This window comes from Dromiciops gliroides, chromosome 2, assembly GCF_019393635.1.
Source record: "Dromiciops gliroides isolate mDroGli1 chromosome 2, mDroGli1.pri, whole genome shotgun sequence".
NCBI classification, from domain to species: Eukaryota; Metazoa; Chordata; class Mammalia; order Microbiotheria; family Microbiotheriidae; genus Dromiciops; species Dromiciops gliroides.
The window spans coordinates 586,418,325-586,430,259 of record NC_057862.1 but is presented as its reverse complement, the minus strand read 5'-3'; the positions used below and the strand labels follow the sequence as shown (position 1 = coordinate 586,430,259).

At 38.4% G+C, this 11,935-nt stretch overlaps 1 protein-coding gene across 3 annotated transcripts in view; it reads left to right on the top strand.

Annotated features, from left to right (window-relative positions):
- The first annotated feature begins 2,083 nt into the window (after positions 1-2,083).
- Positions 2,084-11,935, top strand: part of SANBR (SANT and BTB domain regulator of CSR) — a 62,138-nt gene continuing 52,286 nt past the window's right edge. For 2 of the 3 annotated variants that reach the window (XR_006354833.1, XM_043984477.1), the window contains exon 1: positions 2,106-2,467. The gene's annotated coding sequence lies outside the window, so the exon portion shown is untranslated. Of the gene's footprint in view, positions 2,468-11,935 lie in introns of all 3 variants that reach the window. The other variant, XM_043984478.1, reaches the window with a different exon arrangement.

Below are 11,935 nucleotides of genomic sequence, written 5' to 3'. Positions count from 1 at the left end.
ATGCTATTGGCATACTGGTTTGGCTTTTGTAGCAGTGTTGCCATGGTTCTTGTTACAGCATGGTAAGAGGATAGCTAATGTTTTACTGGGCTACAGGTAGAATAAGGTGTGATTAACACAGCTCAAGACTGAAGGAACAAAAATACTTCAAGCACCTATGAAATGAGAAATAAAGAATGAAAGAACTGGATGAAATAAGACCAAAGGGGGACCCAAGAATGCTCTGTGACAATAAGGAAACAATCACATTCTTATAATCCTGTTAGTTTAGCCAATAATGTAATTTTCAATTGTCACTGAAAAAATTTTAAACTCTTTTGTATTAGGGACTGATAACTTTCTCTTAAGGACTGTGGCCATAACCCCAATCCTTCCAGTTTTGCCCATGATACATTTCATCATTTTGCTAATAAAGCAGAAATAATATTGCCTAGAACTCAATTTTTTTTGTAAGTAAGATTTTGAGGTTCTTAAGAAAGTTTGTTTATTTTCAAAATTTGTTGTGTTTACTTCAGTACATTTTCTTAATGGTATTGTTCTTTTATGTGATATATTAAATAACTTAGAATAATATCTTTGCTTCATAAGATAACAGGACCTAGATTGAATTCCTAGGTAGGAAACTGAAAATCCTAAACTTTATGAAGAGGGAAAATTTGCATGGGAGCAATCTATTTACTAAGTGATATTGGAAACCACAGAAAGAGAGGTTTCTTAACCTCCCTGGACCAGAATTTCCTCATCTTCTTATCAGGCAGTTAGATAGGCTGTCTCATGAGATCCCTATCTTGAATTATAGCCCTATAAAAAATAACTGAAAAGATAAAACATTGAGAATCATATTGAGAAGAGAGATTTCTCTGGCTCTCTAACCTTACAGTACTTCTACTATGTGTAACCACAGTACTTTTTATTAAGGCAAGGGCCTTGGGAAGCTACCCAGTTCAGCACACCACTACCCCTACTACTCAGTGTACCTAGTGTCAAACCACTGTTACTATTCTTTATCTGATCCTTTAACTCTCAGCTGTTTCCCTTTTTTTGAAACTCAGGATCTTTCAGAGAAGAAAGCCATCTGATAATTTAAATTTAGCCTAAAGTATTAGTTATGGGGACAGCTACGTGGGGCAGTGGATAAAGCACTGGCCCTGGATTCAGGAGGACCTGAGTTCAAATTTGGCCTCAGACACTTGACACTAGCTGTGTGAGCCTGAGCAAGTCACTTAACCCCCATTGCCTCACCAAAAAAAAAAAAGTATTATTAACAAGGTAGATTAATATTAGGAAATTCTTTGGCTAAGAAGGATATTCCAGAGAGTCTTTGTCATTTCCAAAGATATCTGCATTTTAATAAAAAGGTTCAGAAGAGGACAGTGCTTAAGATAAATGAATCTCTTAAATGGATCATAGGATTGTAGATTTAGAGGATAACCTTAAAGATCTTCAACTCCACACAGGCACACACACTTTTACAGATTCAGTGATCATTTAGTAAATGTGCCAAACCAACTAAGGAAATTCAGGTGATGGTTTTACAGATGCTGTGAAAAAGAACATACTTTTGTTAAGGATAACAACATCCAAACTCAATAGGGGGGAGGGGGGAAGGTATTTCCTGTTCTACCTAAAGCATAATTAAAATGTCATTACTGTTTCTACAGCAACATGGATTACACTTATCATTTGATCTTCCAGACCACCATTCCTATCTATATGATCCCAATCTCTCATCTCTAAACCCTTGACTGCTTTCCCTTTTCTTCTGGGTCTGGGGTTAGTTGCCCAGGCCCTAGTCCGCTGGAGTCTGTTGCTAGGAGACGAAACGCTGGGAGGGCGGGGGACGCTGCACTGCGACAAGCCGGGGCGTGGACGGGAGGGGGAGGGGAGGTGTAGGGGAAGGAAAGGAATTGGGGAAGGGAAAGGCGAGGCAGCTGCATGAACACCGACGCGTCCCACTCCCTCCCTCCCTCCGAGAAGCGCTTCGCCCATTGGTCCGCCTGTTGCTCTTCTGGCCTGCGATTGGCGAGGCTGTGTTCGGCCTAGTTCCTCGGTCCCACCTTCGCTCCGCGCTCTTCTAGTGGGGCCGGCCGCCGGCTTCTTTGGGCTAGGGGCGCTGGGAGTTGCGGGCTGGGAAGCCGAGGGCTTCATGGCGCGTGTGTGGGGCGCCCGAGCCGCAGCAGGTGACGGAGGCGCGGCGCGGGCGGCGAGGCCGGCCCCGGGCAGGTGAGTTAGAGAGCCGGCGGTGGCGAGGCCGTGCGTGTCTCCGCATTCCGGGCCGGTTCCCGCCCCTCGACCCCCATTCGGGGCCAAGGAATCCGGGACCTTCATCGGCGCGCCCGCGCCCCGCTCGACTCCGCTCTCCTCGCCGGGCGACGGGCTCCGCGGCCTGCCTGAGGACGCTGGTCCCCAGCTGAGGGACGCCCTTCGCAGCCTCCTGCTTCGGACGGACGGACGGCCGGCGTCCGAGGTAACCGGCTCCGGCGTCCCCAAGGCGGCCGCCCCTTTTGTCCCCAGCCCCGCCCTCGGCCCCGGGGGTGATGCCCTTCTGGGCGCGGGGCGGCTGCGGTGGGGGATGGGGGGCTGGAGGAGGGTTAGAGGAGGCAGGGCCACGGGCGCGCCGGACACCCGCCCTAGGGAGGGGCGCCGTGCTGGGCTTTGGGGTGACTTAATTTCCCTCTGGGGAAGAAGGTGGTGAGGGTGTGGGTACGCGTCCGGTGAGGTACCTATCACACCCCTTCCCTCCTTCCAGGGGAAAGCCCTGCCCCCGGACCGAGGAGAACAAGGACGAGGGTCGAACACTCACTGACGGCACTGGGCTGCCCCCTGACCCGTAGGGGTTATCGGCTGGCACCGTGCCCCCCTCCCCAAGGTTTCACCGATACCCCTTTAGAGCTCTAAAACTTTTGGTCACGAAATCTTCATCGAGTCACTTGGGTCCTCTCGGTTAAGCTATTTCATCCTGTTCCAGTGTCTGCTGGATTTTTTTTTTTAGTCCTTCATTCAGTGGTACACAGCGTAGCCTCTCTGTAGAGTCAAAAAAAATCCTCTGAAAGGGAATTGTTAGATATTATTTTAATTGCAGAAGAAACAGAATTGGTTTTCTTTTCGTGCGCGGTACGATTTTTAAAGAAAATGTAAACATCTACGATTAAGCAAAACATTCATAAGCCGGTATTTCCTATAGCCAGATGCATATGTAGAGTAACTTGTTATTCTTTGAACATCCTTTGAGTTCTGAATATTTTCCCTAAACAGTCAGAATTCCATTACTATTAATTTTTTTAGAGCTTTGAGTGTATTGCAGTGTTTTTCCAATTAAAAAAAATCCACCCACCAATATTTGTTGAATACACTGTAATTTTTTTTTTTGGTCATCGAGAAAGATAAAAGAAAATAGAAAGTAAGATTTATTCTTTTTCTTAGTGAGGAGCAAGCAAAAACGGTCACAAGGTTCTCTCTAATGTGCTTTTGAAATTCCTCAGGATTATGGGTAGCAGCATAGTGGACAGGGACCTCTCACACATACAGACTCTTGTCATCTTGGGCAAATTAACCTCTCAGCTTTAGAAAACTATAAATTGCAGAGAAAGGTGATCTGCATTGGTATTGAGGGAATCCTTATCTGTAAGTTCCCTTTGCCGATTAAATCTGAGGTACACAACCCCATCTTTTACATCTTTTCTGTCTGACAATGAGACAATGATCTTATAAATGTGTATTCAGTCAGATTCCATTCCACTCTGACCTCTTTCACACGCATCAGTCCACCCCCTTTGACAAAAGTTTCCACCCAGCTTTTGCTGTATGATTTGGTCTGCAACCTAAATGAATTTTGGTTGAGGTTCTTAAAGATAACCTTAAACCTGCATTAGGGACCAAAAATAACCCTAGTTTTAGAGGCTTCTAGACTAGAGATGTATCATATAAAACTTGGGTCTCCTAAAACCTTTTCAAATGCAGCCAGCCTCTTTATCATTAGGGCTAAATGGGAAAGCGGTTGTATTCTTGCAAAGATTGAAGCTATATAGCCTAGTTGCAGTGTTCAATTTTATCCTGAGGTTGCCATTTTAATTTCCAAATCCCCAAAAGTAATATGGATTGGGTTTTTAAAAAATTTTAATTACATACTATATATGCAAGATTATTATATAGTTGTAACACTAAATAGTTTATGTTCTCCATGAAACCTTTCCTCATCCCCTCAATAGTTAGTACCCTCCCTATCAAACTATTTTTTACTAAACTATTTTTAATTTATTTGTATATGTTCTCTGTAGATTTACATTGTATATTAATGTATATACTTGTCTCCCCCTTAGAATATACTCTTTAAAAGTAGGAACCGTTTAATTGTATTTGAATCCTCATCGCCGTGGTACCTGGTATATAGGTGTTTGATACACGTTCAATGTTTGTGTTAAACTGACTTGATGTTCTTGTGGTAATTTAGGATCGAAAGAAATGATTCTTTACAAAATAACCCTAGTTGATATGGGCTAAAGTTTGAAATGGTTGGGTTTTGGATTTTTTTTTTTTTGGCAGGGTAATGAGGGTTAAGTGACCTGCCCAGGGTCACACAGCTAGTGTTAAGTGTTTTGAGGTCAGATTTGAACTGAGATCCCCCTGAATTCAGGACTGGTGCTTCATCCACTGAGCCACCTAACTGCCCTGGTTTTTGGATTTCTTAATAGAGGCATTGTTTCGTATCTGTCACATTTACATTCTTGAATCTCATTAATTTGAAAATTACCAATGCAGAGCATTTATCTTTACTAAGAAGCAAAGAATTCATAGGGATAAGGATGGGGCCTATGATTTCATTGGTATAGGAACTCCTTGTTTTTTTCTTTTATATATTTATGTAGGAAGGTTAAAAATTATATTTGATTTTTCTTTTCTCTAATCCTGATTCTTGCCTATTCATTAGTTGTTTGGCACAACTAAGTGCATTCTTGAGGACTTTTAGATAGAAGAATTTTAACACCAGCACTGTGTCTTAGATCAGGTTTGATGTTAAGATGAAATGAGTCACTGACAATTCATTGAACATTTCACAGAGCAGCTCCCAATACAACAAGGATATCCCAGCAGTTAGCTTTTCTAGACGTCCCCTCTCTGTCTTGTCTCCATCTGGAAATGCATCTGGTCAGTAGGTCATTATGATATGGTAACCCAGTAATCTTAGGCACCCAGGAAGGGGTAAGGGAATAAGCATTTATATAGTGCTTATTATGTGCCAGACACCATGCTAAATGCTTCACAATTATCATCCCATTGGATCCCCACAACAACCCTGAGAGGGAGGTGCTGTTATCCCATTTTACAGATGAGGAAATTGAGGCATGAGTTAAATGACTTGCCCAGGGCTACACATCCAGTGTCTGAGGCCTGATTTGAATTTAGGTCTTCTTGATGCTCTATCCACTGAACTACCTAACTGCTCAGGCCTAGACTCTGTGTAACTAGAAGTTTTTATGCTCTCCAATGATCAGCAAACTGTCTGTCCTGGAGTCAGCCAGGTTCTGATGGCAGTTTTGTCCTATAACAGGAAGATTGTAGAATGATTTGTGAGTAGACCACTTATAGTTCTTTTCTTGTTTGTTTTTGGTTTTTTTGTGGAGCAATAAGAGTTAAGTGACTTGCCCAGGGCCACACAGCTATTAAGTATCAAGTGTCTTGAGGTTGGATTTGAACTCAATTCCTTCTGAATCCAGGGCTGGTGCTTTATCCATTGCGCCACCTAGCTGCCCTCACTTACAGTTCTTAATGTTATTATTGGATACAATTCAAATTTAGTACCACATGGTTGTCTGACATGTCTTTTATTTGAGGACTATAAGAAGTAACATGGTAGTTTAAAAACAGATGGCTTTTGAGAATCTGAGTTTGAATTCTGGCTCTACCACTTTATCACCTGTGTGATCTTGGGCCAGTCACTTAACTTTACTCTGAGTTTCCTCATCTATAAAATGTACCAAATAACTTTCAAAGTCCTTTCCAGTTCTAAATATATAATCATTTGAATTTGAACAAATAGGTGATATATACATATATAAAACATCATTTCAAATATCAGTTATGCTAGTATAACTGTTTATTTTAATATAGAGAGATTTGTTAGGAAGTATATATAAATCCTATTTAGCTTTATCAGAATGAAAGTCATTTCCCACTTGATAAATACAGGAGCAGGATATAAACATGAAGTTCTTAAGAATCTAGGCTGCTTAGGGACAAATGAAAAAAACTGTTCCACGTTACTAATTATTAAAGAAATTCAAATTAAAACAACTATAAGGTTCCACCTTACCTCCATCAGACTGAAAAATTGGACAAAAATGGAAAATGACAAAAGTTGAAGGGGCTTCAGGAAAACTGGTACATTAATATTGGTGGAGCTATAAATTAGTATAGTCATTATGAAAAGCTCTTTGGAAATGTGTCCCAAATGTTACCAAGCTGCATCCTTTTAGATCCAACAGTATCAATTTTAGGCCTGTACCCAAAGAGATTAAAGAAGAAAAGCACACTTATTAAGTAGACTCTTAATAAGTGCTTTCTTATTGGTACCTTTTTTGGGTGATTTTTGCCAATTCTCAGAGTGTGATTCAAACCTCAATTTTTAAAATTTGCATTTCTCATATTGGTGATTTGGAGCATATTTTTACATCGTCATAGTCTTCAATTCTTTTGAAAACTGTTCCTATCCTTAGACTGTCTACTGAGGAATAGCTGGTCTTGTTTCCTTTATTATTTTAGCTTATCATATTGTTTTCACTTATATTTAAGCAAAAAATTTTCCCATTTAAGTTTCTCTTATTCTGTCTGCATTGATTCTGTTTATGTAAAAGCTTTATAATTTTTATTTATTTATTTATTTATTGAAATTGTTGCAAGAGTTTCTAGGGGCAAACAGTGTCCAGAAAGGTGGGAAGGCATAGATCCAGAGAGTCAGTTTCATGGGAAATGGGAAAGAAAATGATCATGAAAAGGACATGGGATAGAAATGTATTGCAAGATTAATAGGACAGGGAAGGAATGAGATACCACAGAAAAAGGGGACAGTAACATAGAAATTATTTAAAAGGGGGAACTCAGAGACTTGAGAAATTTTAAATCCATAAGGAACACTGAGACCAGAAAAAAATTAAGCTTAGAGACCATGAATCAAAGAATAAGAAGCTAGAATAAACAAAGGAAGACAATTAACGAAGAGAATAAGGTAAAGAAATTATCTTTAGAAAAAGATGCTAAAATGTTTCCTCTTTCACAATATGACTAATATGGAAATTGGTTTTACATGATTGTACTTATTGTCTTGGGGAGGAGGGAGGGAGAAGATTTGGAACTCAAAATTTTATTAACAATGAATGTTAAGGGGCAGCTAGGTGGCGCAGTGGATAGAGCACCGGCCCTGGAGTCAGGAGGACCTGAGTTCAAATCCGGCCTCAGACACTTAACTCTTACTAGCTGTGTGACCCTGGGCGAGTCACTTAATCCCTATTGCCTCACCCCCCCCCCCAAAAAAGAAAATTAAAATAAAGAAGAATGTTAATAATGGTCTACATGTAATTGGAAAAATACTGTTAAAGATTTAAAAAAGAAAAACTGACAAATAAATGAAGAAAAACTTAAATGGAGAAGGGAATTTCTTTAATTACTTAACAAACAAACAAAACCCAGGAAGAATTAGATAACTAGATAAGAGAAAGAAAGAAAATGGAATTGCTAAATTTAAGTAAAACTCCAAAACTAGGGGAAAGAGTTGACAAATAGGGAGGGGGGATGGCTTTAGAATGAGAAGAGAACCTATGGGGAAAAGGTTACCTTAAAGTAGATTAAACAAACACAACTGAAGAGACAAGATACAGTCTTTAAAAAGGAGGAGGATATCTATCTATATATATATGTATGTATATGTGTGTGTGTGTGTGTGTGTGTGTGTGTATATATATATATATATATATATATATGTAATATAACCTATATTGGATTGCCTGCTGTCTGGGGTGGGGGTGGGGGTGGGGGAGGAGAGGGAGGGAGAAAAAATTTGAAATTGGAAATCTTATGTAAACAAATGCTGAAAGCTATCTCTACATGTAACTGGAAAATAATAAAATATTTTTATTTAAAATTAAAAATTTTTAAAAGGAGGAGGGAAATGATTCCTAATTTAGGGGGGAAGGAATTTTAAAGACAAATAATTTCAAATGTGAATGGGTTAAGCCGTCCAATAAATCAAAAGAGAGTGACAGATTGAATAAGAAATCAAAACCTTGCAATCTGTTGCTTACAAGAGACATTCTTTAAAAGCAGAGACTTACTCTGAATAAAAATTAGGGACTAAAACAGTGTATCAGACAGAGCAAAAATAAATTCACAGTAAACAAGGAAATTATATTATGCTGAAAGGAACCAGACACAAGAAGCCAATATCAATATTAAATATATTTTCCAAATACCTTAGCATCTAAATGTATAAAGGAAATATTAACTGAATTATGAGAGGACAGAGACAACAACATAATAATGAGACTTTAATGTCATTCAGTTTTAGAAAAATCTAACAAAAAGATAAAAGGGAAAATATAGAATTGAACAACTTGCTGGAGTTTTTGTTTGTTTTTTGTTTTTGCTTTGTGTGATCAAGAATTCTCCCTCTGATGGAGGTGAGGAGCAGGATGTGATACCTGAAGGTAATATTGAAATGATGATGATAACAACATTTACATAGCACCTGAGCAATTCACAATTATTATTTCATTTGATCCTCATAAAAACCCTGGGAGGTAGGTGCATTATCCCCATTTTACAGAAGGAGCAGCTGAGCCAGACACAGGTTAACAGGTCATCCATCTGGTAAATGTCTGAGGCCAGTTTTCAACTCGGGTTTTCCAGCCTTCAAGCCTGGTGCTCTATTCTACTGCTCCATCCAGCTAAAAGGTTTTGGGAAGTGGAAAAGTTAAAAAGAATTTTAAATCAAATGTTACTACTATTTAAACATGACTACTTCAGTAGAAGTTCGTGACTAACACACATAAAAAGTAAAAATTCAGTATTGTGCTATAGGTATAATTGCTAGACTAAACCTCATTTCTGCCAAACTGCTTTAAAGTTTTTACCAAAGTTCTTGTCAGATAGTGAGTCTTTCCCCAAGTAATTTGTGTTCTTGGATTTATCAAACACTGATTTACTGTCTCAGATTGCTTCTGGATCTAATAAGTGATTGTCGGTTCTTGTTTATATCTAGTCTGTTTCACTGACTTAGTTTTCTATTATTTTGTTGTTAGTAATTTTTCAGTCATATCCGACTTTTTGTGACCCCATTTGGGGTTTTCTTGGAAAAGAAACTTGGAGTGGTTTGCCATTTCATTCTCCAGCTTATTTTAAAAATGAGGAAACTGAGGCAAACAAGGTGATGTGACTTGCCCAGAGTCACACAGCTAGTCAGTATCTGAAGCCAGATTTAAACTTAAATGTCTTATTTGACTCCAGGCCCCGTGCTATTATTTAACCAGCACCATATGGATTTGATTACCTTTTAAATAATATTCTCCTTTTATCATTATTTCTTTTGTGTACCATAGCTTTTAGTTCTCTAAATAATTTTTTGTTATTTGATCTGTTTTCACACAGTGATTGGTCATTGTATATAGCATTCTCTTTTTCAAATGAATCTTGGATCTCATTGATTTAGGACTAATCTTCAATGATACAAATTGTAACCCAGCCATGTCTTCCCAAAATTTTGCTACCAGGACTCCTCCCAAGGTACTAGACAGAGCCCTTCCTTTCTTTTTCCTAGCATTAGAAGTGATACTAATGGACACTTTGCCCATCTCCCTTCTATTCTTTGCTCTGAAAATGTGACCAGCCATGTCATGTTTTCTGTTTGAATAGGACTTGGGCAAGTTACATAACCTCTGTTTACTTCAATTTCTTCAACTATGAAATTAAGATAATAACAGCAACCTACTTGTCAGGATAATTGTGAGGATCAAATGAGATAATACATGTGAAACACTTACATCTTTCTGTCATATTATTCTTTGATGACACTCTTTATTTTGTGGGGTACTCTCTGTTGTTAATATATTGCCGCCTGCTCACACCCAGCTTTCTATTACCCATTGTGTGATGCATATTTTTAGTTCTTAGGAATTAGTGTTATTTGAGGTCTTGCTGCTGTACATCAAGACTCATAAAATGCTTGTATTGAAAAGATGGACTTTTATTGTTATGGAAGCTTGGAGTCAGTGAAAGTGCCTTACAATTTCCCAAAAGTTATTCAACTAACTTTAACTTCCTCCTTTCCATTTCTGGATTCATTTCACTTGCCATCTCTACTGCCAGTCCCAGATGGACAAGCTCGGCAGTGTGTCCGTTCAAATACATGTTGAAATCTAGACAGCCATAATTTTTTTTTATCTACTTGGTCTTTCCTCTATAGATAGGTAAACCAAACTCCTTCAGATATATAAAATTCTAAAGCTTTTGCATAAGTACAATCAATTCAGATATAAGAGAAACTTAAATGGGGAAAAGAAATGTTCTAGGAACCTCTACAGTATCTTGTAGATTAATGCAGTCTGCAGATAGGAGTACCTTGAACACCTCACCATCCAAGAATGAACACTTTGGGTGAGAACTCATCTCCCTGTTTTATTGCTCACCCGATTATGAGAAGGTCACTTAACAGATTTATTTCTATTATATCTTCCTATGTTAGATGTGAGGTGCCTTATTGTAAAAGAGACTGTAAAGCAACATGCATACTCAGTTGAATGCGTTTTCATGATTAACAAATGATAAGCACAATGGGATCTTATATTGACTACATTTTTCAGAAAGTTGTGAGATGTCAGAGATGCCATCTTTGCCTTTATTGGATATCATTTGCAAAAGCCTTCTTGTTCCCTTCCTTAGGGGTGAACTCAATTTGTGTACAGATGTTTCTCAAAGATTTTGTGTAGAAGGGAAAGTAGGTATGTGGGTAGGTAGTTATTGATGTACTCTTGTTTCTCTTTTTTGGAAGAAAGCACTAAGGTCTGAGGTTTTTTCCTAAGTCTTTAGCATCTTCCTGTTTTTTAGTTAACATTTAAGTCTCTCAGTGCCCTCAAAATTGTACCCCCTCTATTACATATCACTTTTATATATGTTTGATCCAATCCAGTTGCTTTTCCTGTTTTTGTTCTCTTTAGTACCATTTCTATTTCCTTTTTAAGTACCTCAGGGACTGTGAAGAAAATTATTATAATAATTTTTGTAGCACTTTTCTGTTTTTTTTTTTTCTCTTGGAAGTCTTTTTGCAATGCTCATGGGATAAAAGCCTTTACCTAGGCAACTAGGTAGTACAGTAGATAGAGTGCTTGGCTAGAAGTCAGGAAGACCAGAGTTCATATTTAACCTCATACTTACTAGCTGTGTGACCTTGGGCAAGTCAATTATCTTTGTTTGCCTCAGTTTCCTTAATTGTAAAATGAAGATAATAACAGCACCTCTCTCTCAGCGTTGTTGTGAGGATCAAATGAGATAAAAATAAGTAAAGCACTTAGCATGGTACCTGGCACACAAATACTAATATAAGTGTTAGCTATTGTTTGATTGTGGTTGGACTTAACAAGCTTTCTTTAGTCTGTATTTAATTTCCTGTATTTTCCTCTCAAAATACAGTGCACATCTTATCTTTTTGGGATATTTTAAGGTCTTAATGTTTTTAATTTTGTTTCTGTGATTTGGAGTATCCCCAATAGACAGTTACTGTTTAATGGTTATGAATCAATTTATATTGACATTAGGGTTCTCTCATTTACCCTTGTATTGATGAAAAACCACATTATAAGGCAACTCACCATTTTACTCTGCTTTTTGAGACAATACTATGTATAATCAATTAATTGTTTAAACCCATAAGTTAATAAAGGTATTGAAATTC